Source organism: Mustela erminea, chromosome 11, assembly GCF_009829155.1.
Source record: "Mustela erminea isolate mMusErm1 chromosome 11, mMusErm1.Pri, whole genome shotgun sequence".
Classification (NCBI taxonomy): domain Eukaryota; kingdom Metazoa; phylum Chordata; class Mammalia; order Carnivora; family Mustelidae; genus Mustela; species Mustela erminea.
This window is the reverse complement of record NC_045624.1, coordinates 90,737,388-90,751,617: the sequence shown is the minus strand read 5'-3', so window position 1 is coordinate 90,751,617 and position 14,230 is coordinate 90,737,388. Positions and strand designations below refer to the sequence as shown.

General features: G+C 37.8%; 1 long non-coding RNA gene across 1 annotated transcript; it reads left to right on the top strand.

Moving 5' to 3' along the window:
• Window positions 1-380: 380 nt before the first annotated feature.
• LOC116568859 lies at window positions 381-13,563 on the top strand. Its single transcript, XR_004276766.1, has 3 exons — window positions 381-613; window positions 3,086-3,244; window positions 13,497-13,563. It is a non-coding gene; the product is annotated as an uncharacterized LOC116568859 (long non-coding RNA).
• The last annotated feature ends 667 nt before the right edge of the window (window positions 13,564-14,230 follow it).

Sequence of the window (14,230 nt, the reverse complement as noted above, 5' to 3'; positions counted from 1 at the left end):
GTGGGAAACGTGAAAGTGCAATATAAAGGAAATCAGAAAACAAAATTCCAATAGTATGTCGACACTATCAATTTCTGTAAAGAATCAATTAACCCGAGTTTTAAATGGATGAGATGAAATGACCCATTTAAAAGCTGATACTGATTGGAATACTGTCAAGAACTTGATAGACACTTAATCAGTTTTGGAAATTGTAGAATGCACCTGTTGCTCACCAATTGGTTAAGCCGCCATAAGGAGTAAATACACATATATATTCACTGTTACCACCTTTTTAAAGTTTCTTGTATTCAAATCAAAACTATAAGAGAGAGAGACCTAAAATTTGAATCTCAAGCTTTTCACTAAGCAACATTGCATTGTTATTTTGCTCTAGGCCACCAAAATAAAAACTATTCAAGAAGTCAGCTGCTGCTATAAAGGTCATCTGGAAAGTCCAGGGAAGGGCCCTGAGCTGCTGCTGGGAAAGGGAAATTGTCCTCTGGCCCGTGATCTGGCGTGTTTGTCTGCTGAGTGGCTTTAGTGGTTTCATCTATTGCTGAAGAGCCAAGAGAAAGGAATAAAACAGGATTGTAATCCACACCACAATGAGCAAGATGAGAAGATCAGCCAAGTGAGTGTTTTGTTTATGTGCTGCCCCTTCTGGCATACAGAATTGCTGCACAGATTTTATGGGCTTCTAATCATCATTTAAATATGAGTGATTCAACCTTGACATTTGTTGTTTTTTTTTATACAGCTTGCTAATAATCCAAAGATGCTAGAACATACAACTCCAAATTATAATTTTTCAAAGCGTAGTACTGTCATGGAAGGGTAAATACCTCCCATAGTCTTGTAGGCTGTGTATATTCATTGGATGTACACAGAGAGAAAGACTAAATAGAATCCCTGCAAACTGATTTTACTTTCAGTCTATGATTAAGCACAAATCAAATCATGATAACAGATTGAAGACACATCTGCAATTCAGATTGTTAGTTCGAAATTGGGTATTGAAAATACCCCCTTCTGTCTTTCCCTTGATCTTAAAGTGCTGATGGAGAGAACCAGAAAATAAATTATAAGAATAGTCCATTCCAGATATTGAACTGATTAGCAAAGATGAACAAAGAACCAAATCATTCTGGAAATGGAAATCTTACAAGGAAATAGAATCCATCTCTAGTAGGAAAGAAAATTGTCCCAAATCTTCGGGATGAAAAAGCAACCTTAGTCTTTAATTCCTAATTGACTTAGCAATTATGCTCATTAATCCTAAGTATCTAATAAGACAGGTGTCCAAATATCCAAGTATAATTTTTGTAATACAGCTTATACTATAAAAATATAAACAACCTAAATGTTTAACAGTGATTGAATTATATTCCAGTCTATATATGTCAATTTAATCAGTCCTTTAAAATATTGTGGAAGTATATTTGACATGGGAATATGTCATATGTTCTTTCTCTTGCTAACATTTTAATATTAAAAAATTACAAACCTACAGAAAACTGAGCAAATTGTACAGAGAGCACCCACACAAGTACCACCTAAATACAGTAATTAACATTTTATTAACATTTTATTAAGTAACATTTATGCATTTTCACATATTTATCCACCTCTGTATGCATTGATCTTTTTAAAAAAATTCAAAGTAAAATGCAGACATAAGTTCCCTTCCTTTAAGTACTTTAGCATGCATATTATTAACTAAAGTTCAATATTTATTGGCTTTTTCCTTAGGTAAAAATTTGCATACAATGAAATGTAGAAATCTTAAGTGGACCATTAGATGAGTTTGACACATGTAAATAACTGTGTAACCCAAACTTCTATCAAGACATAGAGCATTATATCCATCCCAAAATTTCACTCTTGCCCCTTCCTCTCTCCCTGCCCCATTTTGCCAAGGCAACCACTTTTCTTATTTTTTTCCATCACAGATGAGCTTTCCCTGGTCATATGAATGTTCATTCATACAATATATACTCTTGGAGGAAACTTCTTTCACTCTGTGAAATCCAACCATGTTATTTTGTGTATGGGTGGTTTGTTCCTTTTCCTTGATGAGTACTACTCCATTGTATAAATGCACCGCAGTTTCTTCATCCGTTCTCCTGTTTTACAGACACCTGGGCTAGGAAACATGTAATGTGTTCTTTTCTTTTTTTTTTAAAGGTTTTATTTATTTATTTGACAGAGAGAGAGATCACAAGTAGACAGAGAGGCAGGCAGAGAGAGAGGGGGAAGCAGGCTCCCTGCTGAGCAGAGAGCCAGATGTGGGGCTGGATTCCAGGACCCTGAGATCATGACCTGAACAGAAGGCAGAGGCTTAACCCACTGAGCCACCCAGATGCCCCTGTAATGAGTTCTTAAATGAAAAGAAAAAGACTAAGATAAGATAGGTCATGTAGCTTTCTTATTTGTAAAGCATACAAGACACCCAAATGTGTTTATGTATATGTCTGTGTATCTATCTCATAGAGACATATCACACTTTGGATCCCAGAAATTCAAATTTTATATATATATATATATATATATATGTATATATATATATATATATATACACATACATACATACATATATATATATATATATAACTTATATAGAAAGCTATCTGATACTCACCAACACTGTAACAGTATAACAGAGTATTATTCCATTGGTTTAATTTGGGTGTTTAACCTTTTGCTTGTATGCTTTCTAGCTCTTCTACAATTAACATTCCACAACTAACAATTAGCCCCTCTTTGTTATTAGACTTCATGGAATGGGACTGTAGGGTGGTGAGACTGGAAAAAAAAAAAAAAGCTGTAAGACAGGTAAGCTGAAATCGGCAGGAAAAATAGACATGTAACTGTTTGGCTGAAAGAGCTGGGATGTATTCATCTCCCCAGAGAGAGAAAGAAGTTCAGTTACTGTAAAATGACCAAAGTGCCATCTGTGGAGAAACAGCTTATGAAAAACTCCTCTCTAAGCAGAGACTTATACTGCAGTCCTGTGCCTGGATTTGAAAGCCACCTCATAAAATCTTCGAAGTTATTTTTTCCTCTATTTTACACAAATTCCAAATTAACATTTTGTTTCCTAAAGAGAACACAGTGAAGTAAACAAAGGAGTCTTTTACTAAAGCTGATTGAGAATAGAGTGCCAAGGAAAAGGGAAAGCTGAGTTTGCCTGGAAGGATAAAACAATAATGCTGACTAAATGCCTCACCTCCTATCATCTTCAAAGCCACATGAGGTACACAGGGTAAGTTTTACTTTCACTGACCAAGTGGGAGTAATTAAGAGACATCACTTTGTAAAAATCATAGAAAGAGGTAACTTGGAACCCATGTGCCTTTGTTCGGAAACAAATTCTCCCTGCTCTATCTGTTGAGGACCCTCAACTGTGTCATTATATTTAAAGTGGTTTGTTTTTTGTGGGGTTTTTTTGTGTGTGTGTTTGTTTGTTCGTTTTAATGTGTCAACTCTAGCACTGGTGAGATTTGTTTGTCATTAAGTAAAAAAGCAAAACTAGTCATTGGACATGACCATTTACCTGGGTGGTCTTCAAGAGGATCCTGAGAGGGGAAAGGAGTGTCTTACTTTCTGTTCTCAAGCCTTCCTGAGGGGACCAGGTAGTCTAGTTACTTGTTCTTAGAAAACACGATTGGAGGCTGAAGAGCCAGCCCTGATTTTTCTCTCTGCCTTCTCTTACTCAGAAGGGAGTATTCAAGAGCACAGGGCTATTGGTGAGGCAGGAACAGAACCCAATCTTTCCCACTTTGAAAGTCAAGCTATTGGGTGAGGCTCAGTCAGGGCCACTTGAGGGGCAGTGGCCTCCTCAATTCCATTGGTACCACCAGTCTTTCTCTGTGTTTATTCCTCATTATGCAAAGAGTTCGCTGAGCTGTTTCTCTGATCCACTGCGTAAGTGCCTCAGAGAACAGCCCTTACACACAGGAGGACAAGGAATTCTGCACTTTCATGGGCCTAGTAGAAAGACCGCTTGGCAGAGCAGGCAGAGTTCGGGATGTGAAATAAGAAGATGACTTTGAATCTTGGCCCTACCCAATGGGGTCAAGACTCTTAAACTCTCTAAGTCCTAGTTTTATAATATGGTGGAAAATGTATGAAATAAAATACTTATCAGCACTTGCTATGGATCCCAGTATTAATACCACCAAATTAGAATAATAAACTCAGATTTTGTTATTAACCACTCATTTGTCTAACACTTTATGCTGGGCATTGATGACTATATAAATACAATTTAATGACTTAGTGATTGAAAATCTAGACTCCAGAGATAGATTCTCAATTTCAATCCCAGCTTCACCACTGGTTATTGGCAAGAGACTGGGAAGTTTATTTAACCTCTCTACTCAAATTTCTCATCTGTAAAATGAGAATAAAATTACCTTCCTCTTAGGGTCCTGTGAGTATTAAAGGAGTTAATCTATCTAAAATCCTTAGAGTAACTCCTGGCCCATAGTAAGTGCTATACATTTAACTATTATTAGTGTTTTTAGACATGATAATTGTTTAAAGATCTAAACAATTACAGAGATGAGAAGAACACTGTATCCTGGTGTTATTTGACAGAGGTATGGACACAAAAGGGTCAGGGACCAATTTGTATATGAGCTAGAAAGTTTATACTAACTTATTTGACATCAGAATTAATCAACAATCCAAGAATAGCTATGTGTTACCACCCAAAGAAATGTGAAGAAGCTATTAATCTGTCCAGGCTTTCCAGGTCTGGACTGATGCAGTGTCCCGTGACAGAATAGGAGTTATCAGAGCCACCCAGTGACTAAATGGATCCCTTTGACTCTCTCAGTTGCCAGAAGTACCAGCTCAAGGAGGCGGGCTGGGAATGGTAAGAGCTATTGGCCCTTCACAGCTAATCCATGCACCAGCTTCTCTGGACCAGTCCTGCTGTCTTCTCTCTTCTCAGAAGCATAGCATTCTGGGCTGACCTTTTCCACTGCACCTCCCTATTCATTTTCCTAGATTTATTTCTCCTGGGGGAAAGATCAGGAAGAATAAAACAATCACACAACTCTTCTCTTTCCTGCCCTTGCTATAATTATACCAATGTACTGCCACAAAACACCAGCAACTCATAAGCAAGAGTCTGCCAGGAGTCAGTGCTGGGATAGAGAACACACACCAGGACTAGTCGAAGAAGACAGGGCAAGATCAAGAAGATAAGCCAGAGTTGGAGACCAGCTGTCACTACTGAAATTTCTAAAAGCTGAGTGGGAATGAATACCTGAAAGCAAAGAAGAAGGGAAGGGAAAGAAAAGGAAGGGAAGAGCCAGCAGAGACAAAGGTGGCAGCGAAGGAAGTATTGAATTATTTCTGCAGAATCAGGCTACATTCAGTTATCCTGTAGTTACTTCTTAAAGATCCCAGTTAATACAAGTTTGACACTAATTGTTTATACTACCTACTTTTAGAAAGAGAGATATAGACTCCCAAGAAAGAATTTTAAAAGTACTAGTTTTTTCAAGGGAGACAAAAATTCTTGGGTTTTGGTTTTTGTTTTTTAAACCTAAATGCAGTTAAACATTCAGGACATAGACAGTTTACATAGAGAAGCCCATAGAACCATGAGGTTGAGTGAAGCAGCAGGGTGAGAGCAGTAGGATGTGTGGAGGCAGGATGACAGACCCTCTGTGGCATCAGGATTGACTTTCATTCTCTCTTATCTCAGATGAATACTCAGAGCTCGTTCTTTATAGTATCACCCTTGTACAGGTATAGAGTACTAAAAACATAAAACGTATAAACATTTTTCCCCTTCCAAATTCCATTGACTTTTTTTTTCTTTAAGGATTAATTTATTTATTTGAGAGAGCACATGCACACTGGCATGCAAAAAAGGGGAGAGGGGCAGAAGGAGAGAATTTTTAGGCAGACTCCCAGCTGACTCCCAGTGCAGGCCTCCATTCCAGGGCCCATGAGATCATGACCCGAGCCAAAACTAAGAGTCAGACACTCAACTGATGGAGCCACCCAGCAACCCTTCACTGCCTTTCTTTATGTCAAGAATCCAACATTTTGGGGTGCCTGGGTGGCTCAGTAGGTTAAGTCTCTGCCTTCAGCTCAGGTCATGATCTCAAGGTCCTGGGATCGAGCCCTGCATCAGGCTCTCTGCTCAGCAGGGAGCCCGCTTCCCCCTCTCTCTCTGCCTGCCTCTCTGCCTACTTGTGATCTCTGTCAGATAATAAAATAAAATAAAATAAAATAAAATAAAATAAAATAAAATAGAATCCAACCTCTTTTTAAAGAAGCCTTATGGCTATCTTGGACTTTTGAAAAGAGGGAACCTCCCAATGGGGATAATTCAGACAGGACTGTGCAAAGTCTTGAGTCACAGACAGTTCTTCCTGCTGAATTATCAACAGATGGTAGGTGGACATATGTCTGATATGTTTAAAATTCACTTTCCCCAGAATTGTTGGGTGATACTTTCAAATATTAGATTTCTCTCTTAGGTCAACATAGTCTGACTCTCTCTCTAGAGAGAGTCAATTATCATATGGTTTCTCTTATCTGTGGGGCATAAGGAATAACGCAGAGGACATGGAGAGATGGAGAGGAGAAGGGAGTTCGGCGAGATTGGAGGGGGAGATGAACCATGAGAGACTGTGGACTCTGAGGAACAAACTGAGAGTTTTGGAGGGGAGGGGGGTGGGAGGTTGGGTGAGCCTGGTGGTGGGTATTATGGAGGGCACATATTGCATGGAGTACTGGGTGTGGTGCATAAACAATTAATTCTGGTACACTGAAAAGAAATTTTATAAATAAATCTTTTTAAAAATTAAAAAATTAAGTAAAAAAATTAAGCTTGATTAGAAAAAAAATCTCATAATAATACTGATTATATATATAATATTATGTACTGATCATATCTAGTATAACATAATATCAGCACATAATATATCAGTATGTATCAATATTATATATAAAATATAGACTGATTATATATGTATTACAATATAATATTAGAACTATAATTGTAATATATAATACCTATATTATCAGATATCTGTTGCTTTTATAGTAGATGAGAAAAACAAATACCACATAGAGATTGTAAATGCATTTGCATAACCTCTAAGTATTCTTAGAAGTGGTTAGTAAAAAGGGTTTTAACATTTTTTTTTTCTAAAGTAACTGTGTCATTGTATACATCAGTAACTTTTCCCTTTCCTGTTCTCATTAAAACATTCTGGTGAAAATGTAGACACAGTAGCTTCCAGCTTTAGAATAAATAACAATTTGTACCACACAGTAGCTTCCAGCTTTAGAATAAATAACAATTTGTACCACACACACACACACACACACACACGTACGTGTAAATTTCATCACTTTTATTTCCTGGTTTGAGCTACTAGATAGATAAGGTATGAGGTCCAAAAATACAAGATTTCCAGGAAGTGAATGTGTACATCAGCATTTAAGAGATGGATGGAGCAGCTCACAAAGAAGTTAGAAGGAACAGAGTGCAGAAGAAAAATAGAAGAATGTGGTGTTATCACAGGGCATCAGCAAAGTGTTGGAGTAGTTAGCAGTGTCCAAAGAGACAATATGTTAAGGAATACTGAGAGCACAGTTCGAGTTTTCACGTAGGAAGGAATGAGAACTGAAGAATTCATTTCACCACAAGACGTGCAAGCATTCAGCCCTTTGCTCTGCCCACAGTCCCAAAGGCACACAATTAAGTTCTTTCATTTCGAGACACTTATGTGAGAGTATCCAGAATAAAAAGAATTTCAGGCTTTATAGTTCTTCACATGACTAATTTCTATAAAATAGTTCAGAGTACAATTCCTTCTTGTTGATTATTTCTATCTCTAAGACTATCACTTAAAAACACTATTTATCAAAACCAAACCCTGTGTAAGTCCTTACCCACTATATAATGTTGTTTCCTGCAAAAGAAAATTAAGAGTTGGGTTTGGAGCCAGTTGGACTTCCATCAGTAGTTTATATTAGCTGTGTAACATTCGGAAATTATTTAACCACTATGAGCTTCAGTTTCCTCTCAAGTGGAAATGATAGGGTTGTTTTGAGGATATGTCAGATAATTCATGTAGTAAGTACTTAATAGTTATAATAATACTAAGGCTCTCATGACGTGTTTTAAAATGTCATTGCCTTTGCTTTTTGTAATTTTCCCTCTCAACAACTATATCCAGATCGTTTGTGTTTGAAAAGTACTTTGTAACCTATGCTTTGATTTACTATGCTTACTTATAACTGGTATTAGTTCTAACAATATGACATCTCCTTGACAAAATTTAGCCCTGCCCCTTTGCAGAACTTTTTAAATTTTTTACCCTTAGCACTTGAGTGATTTCTGGCCCCTAGAACAAAAATCACAAAAATCTTGACAGATGCAGAAAGTGTACATGGTGAAATTTAACATTCATTTATGATTTTTAAAAATACAAATACCCCTAGCAAACCAGACTAGAACAGACATTTAATAATATAATAATGAATATCCACACACACAAAAAAAAAACAAACTTCAGCAAACATACATAGTGATGAAATAATGAAATTAGACCCTTGGAAACTGGGAATAAGACAGGGATGTTATTACTGCTATTCAGCAATTGCTGAAGTTCATGGTAAAACAGTAAGTCAATAAAAAAGACATGAAAGACTCAAAGTTTGGAAATGAAAAAATAAAAGTAAACTTCTACGACATGAAGATAATATGGTTATATATGAAGAAACTTTTAAATAATTCATAGATACATCACAAGACTTAAAGAGTGCTTTGCAAGGTTACTATATAGGAAATCAATATTTTACAATCAGTTCTTTTCTGTATAGTGAAAAGTGATAGGAAATAAAATTTAGTAAATGCTTGTATAATAACATCACAATATCATATACTTAGACTAAATCTAACCAAAGTTGTGCTAAACTTCTATACAAAAAACTGTAAGCACTAAAAGAAATTGAATAAAAACTAAATCTGAATTGTGTTATAAAGTATGAATGGATTGGAAGACTCAATCAATCTTTTTTTTTTAATTTTTTATTTTTTCAGCGTAATAGTATTCATTATTTTTGCACCACACCCAGTGCTCCATGCAATCCATGCCCTCTCCAATACCCACCACCTGGATCCCCCAACCTTCCACCCCCCCTTCAAAACCCTCAGGTTGTTTTTCAGAGCCCATAGTCTCTCATGGTTCACCTCCCCTTCCAATTTCCCTCAACTCCCTTCTGCTCTCCATCTCCCCTTGTCCTCCATTCTATTTGTTATGCTCCACAAACAAGTAAAACCATATGATAATTGACTTATTTGCTTGATTACTTGACTTATTTCACTCAGCATAGTCTCTTCCAGTCCCGTCCATGTTGCTACAGAAGTTGGGTATTCATCCTTTTTGATGGAGGCATAATACTCCATAGTGTATATGGACCACATCTTCCTTATCCATTCGTCTGTTGAAGGGCATCTTGGTTCTTTCCACAGTTTGCAACCGTGGCCATTGCTGCTATAAACATTGGGGTACAGATGGCCCTTCTTTTCACTACATCTGTATCTTTGGGGTGAATACCCAGGAGTGCAATTGCAGGGTCATAGGGAAGCTCTATTTTTAATCTCTTGAGGAATCTCCACACTGTTCTCCAAAGTGGCTGCACCAACTTGCATTCCCACCAACAGTGTAAGAGGGTTCCCCTTTCTCCACATCCTCTCCAACACACGTTGTTTCTTGTATTGCTAATTTTGGCCATTCTAACTGGTGTAAGGTGGTATCTCAATGTGTTTTTTTTATTTTATTTTTTATTTCTTTTCAGCGTAACAGTATTCATTGTTTTTGCACCACACCCAGTGCTCCATGTAATCCGTGCCCTCTCTAATACCCACCACCTGTTTCCCCCAAGCTCCCACCCCCTGCCCCTTCAAGACCCTCAAATTGTTTTTCAGAGTCCATAGTCTCTCATGGTTCACCTCCCCTTCCAATTTCCATCAACTACCACCTTACACCAGTTAGAATGGCCAAAATTAGCAAGACAGGAAACAACGTGTGTTGGAGATGATGTGGAGAAAGGGGAACCCTCTTACACTGTTGGTGGGAATGCAAGTTGGTGCAGCCACTTTGGAGAACAGTGTGGAGATTCCTCAAGAGATTAAAAATAGAGCTTCCCTATGACCCTGCCAGTGCACTCCTGGGTATTCACCCCAAAGATACAGATGTAGTGAAAAGAAGGGCCATCTGTACCCCAATGTTGATAGCAGCAATGGCCACGGTCGCCAAACTGTGCAAAGAACCAAGATGCCCTTCAACGGACGAATGGATAAGGAAAATGAGGTCCATATACACTATGGAGTATTATGCCTCCCTCTCAATGTGGTTTTAATTTGAATCTCTTTGGGGAGGTTTTTGATCACTGCTTCAATCTTGTTACTAGATATTGGTCTATTCAGGTTGTCAGTTTCTTCCTGATTCAGTTGTGGAAGTTTATAGGTTTCCAGGAATGCATCCATTTTGTCCTGGTTGTTTAACTTATTGGCATATAACTGTTGATTATAATTTCTGATGATTGTTTCCATTTCCTTGGTGTTAATCGTGATCTCTCTCCTTTCCTTCATAATTTTATTAATTTGGGTCCTCTCCCTTTTCTTTTGGATTAGTTTGGCCAGTGGTTTATCAATCTTACTGATTCTTTAAAAAAAAAAAAAACAGCTTCTAGTTTCATTGATGTGTTCTGGTAGATCTCTGGTTTCTGTCTCATTGTTCTCTTGATCAATGAAATAATCTTGATTATTTCAAGATAGCCAATTTATTGGCTTAAATTGTTTTTGATTCTCTAGTTCTTTAAGATATAAAGAGAGCTGGTGTATTTGGGATCTTTCAGTTTTTTTGATTGAGGCTTGGATGGCTATGTATTTCCCCGTTAGGACCACATTTGCCATATCCCATAGGTTTTGGACCTATGGCATGTTCAGATCCCCTACAGCTAATGTATTCATATTGATATGACTCTTTATCTTGATTAACAGCTGTCTTATGTAATTGGCTGCTCCCATATTGGGGGCATAAATATTTACAATTATTAGATCTTCTTGGTGGATATGCCCTTAAGAATGATGTAATGTCCTTCTTTATCTCCCACTATAGTCTTTAGTTTAAAATCTAATTTATCTGATATGAGAATCACTACCCCAGCTTTCTTCTGAGGCTCATTGGCATGAAAGATGTTTCTCCATTCCTTCACTTTCAGTCTGGATGTATTTTTAGGTTCCAAATGGGTCTTTTTTTACTGGCACAAAAACAGACACTTAGACCAGTGGAACAGAGTAAAGAGCCCAGATATGGACCCTCAACGCTATGGTCAAATAATCTTTGACAAAGCAGGAAAAAATATACAGTGGAAAAAAGTATCTTCAATAAATGGTGTTGGTAAAATTGGACAATTATGTATAGAAGAATGAAACTCTACCATTCTCTTACACCATACACAAAGATAAACTTGAAATGGTTAAAAGACCTCAATGTGAGGCAGGAATCTATCAAAATCCTAGAGGAGAACATAGGCAGTAAATTCTTTGACATCAGCCACAGCAACTTCTTTCAAGAAATGTCCCCAAAGGCAAAGGAAACAAAAGCAAAAATGAACTTTTGGAACTTCATCGAGATCAAAAGTTTCTGCACAGCGAAGGAAATAGTCAACAAAACAAAGAGGCAACCCATGCAATGGGAGAAGATATTTGCAAATGACAGTACACTCAAAGGGCTTATATCCAAGGTCTATAAAGAACGCCTCAAACTCAACATACAGAAAACAGATGATCATATCAAAAAAATGGGCAGAAGACATGAACAGACACTTCTCCAATGAAGACATACAAATAGCTAACAGATACATGAAAAAATGTTCATCATCATTAGCCATTGGGCAGATTCAAATCAAAACCACATTGAGATACCACCTTATACCAGTTAGAAGGGCCAAAATCAATGAGACAGTAAACAACATGTGTTGGAGAGGATGTGGAGAAAGGGGAACCCTCTTATACTGTTGGTGGGAATGCAAGTTAGGGCAGCCACTTTGAAAAACAGGGTAGAGATTCCTTAAGAAATTAAAAATAGAGTTACCTTATGACCCTGCAATTGCACTACTGGGCATTTACCCCAGAGATACAGATATAGTGAAAAGAAGGGCCAACTGTACCCCAATGTTCATAACAACAATGGCCACAGTTGCCAAACTGTGGAAAGAGCCAAGATGCTCTTTAACTGATGAATGGCTAAAGAAGATATGGTTGATATATACTATGGAGTTTTATGCTTCCATCAGGAAGGATGAATACCCAACTTTTGTATCAACATGGAAGAGACTGGAAGAGATTATGCTGAGTGAAATAAGTCCAGCAGAGAGAGTCAATTATATGGTTTCACTTATTTGTGGAGCATAAGAAATAACACGGAGGACATTGGGAGATTGGACAGGAGAAGTGATTTGGGGGAAATCAGAGGGGAAGATGTACCACGAGAGACTGTGGACTCTGAGAAACAAACTGAGGGTTTTGGAGGGAGGAGGGTGGGGGGATGGGTGAGCCTGGTGGTGGGTATTAAGGAGGGCATGTAATGCTTGGAGTACTGGGTGAGGTGCATAAACAATGAATTTTGGAACACTGAAAAAAAATAAAATAAGCTGAAATTTTAAAAAAGATTCATTGATTTGAGAGGGAGAGAGCACAAGCATATGATCAGGGGCAGAGGCAGAGGGGGATAGAGAGAGAGAATCCTCAAGCAGAATCCCCACTGAGTATGGAGCATGATGTGGGGATTGTAGGGTTTGATCTCAAGACACTGAGATCATGACCTGAGCCAAATCAAGAGTCAGACACTCAACAACTGAGGCACCCAGGCACCCCTGTTTTGGGCTACTTTTATCCACCAAAGAATTCTTTATGAGATACTTTAACTCCAAAGTAAAAATCCCCACCAATAAAGTCAGTGGAGAGCCATTAATGAATTGTCTACCAGTTAAGCTCTATTTATGTACAATGTATTTTATTTAAAAAGTAAATTAGAGTCTCTGGACTTTCTCTAACTTCATATCTATTACTCCTCTCCCTTACTGATTTAGATTTTCCCAAGTGTAGGAAATTTAAATTTCAACAATGAAACTTCAATTTTCCATGGAAACCAAAGCTCTATTTGAAGATACATACCAGTTAGTGTGGTCTGATATAAGTAACACCATTCATAAAAAACAACAATAAGAAAGCTGAAGTTTTGAGTTATGTTTTAATAAATAGAATATGCATATGACCTCTTGACATCCAGGCATGGTTTCTGCCACTTAATTGAAATAGTGAATGTGATAAAATCCTTAAAACCAACCTGAGTCAGAAACTCTAACCCAAGTGACACTGCCAGGCACTGTTCTTGAAACAACTTACAGTAAAAGAAACATTTTTTTTTTCCTTTGGTCATCCCTTTTTTTTTTTTTTTTTTTTCCAGGAAGAAGCTTTTCTCCTTAATGAATTAAAAATGATTGGAGGTGGTTTACAAAGATTGCGCCTAAAGGTAAGTTGGAATTTGTATATAATAGCGTTTAATTCTTTCCCTTTGTTCCTGGTATCACCTGCTTAAGCTCTTGGTAGCAGACAGTGTTCCTAATTATGTGAAGGGCAAGAAAGCCTGAAGACGAATACAAAGAAGAACCCAAGCCACATCATCTAAAATATAGAGTCGTGATCATAAATACAAACACAGCCAAGGACTCCCCAAACCCTGGCATTTCTGAAAATAGGCATATCCAGGTGCCAGGCCTGGCACTGGGCATGTGGGTGACAACCAGACTGACCACTGTGCAGGCAATCCGTTCTGTCAGGCTCACTGACATGAGTCTTGCGTCAGGGCTGAGATTTCCTTCAAGGTCTCCGGGTGAGCTCTTGGAGCTGTCTAACTTGGAGCTGCCTAACCTGGGAAACCCCCAACAAGCAGCAAAGGCACCAGAGAGGAATCGGGTTTAAATTTTTAGTTTCCTTCTCCAATCTCCACTTCATTCTGGGAAGGAGGGAAAGAGCTCGTCTGCTTTGCAAAGCTGAGAGAAAGATATCCAAGGAAACACAAAAGCCAAGGTCAGCTTAGATTCAGAAAATCACTACACCAAAGATTCCATAAATTCTCCCTGCAGAAATGAAGGAGGCAGTTCTAGGTCAAGCTAGATCTTAACACATGTGCAAAATGGA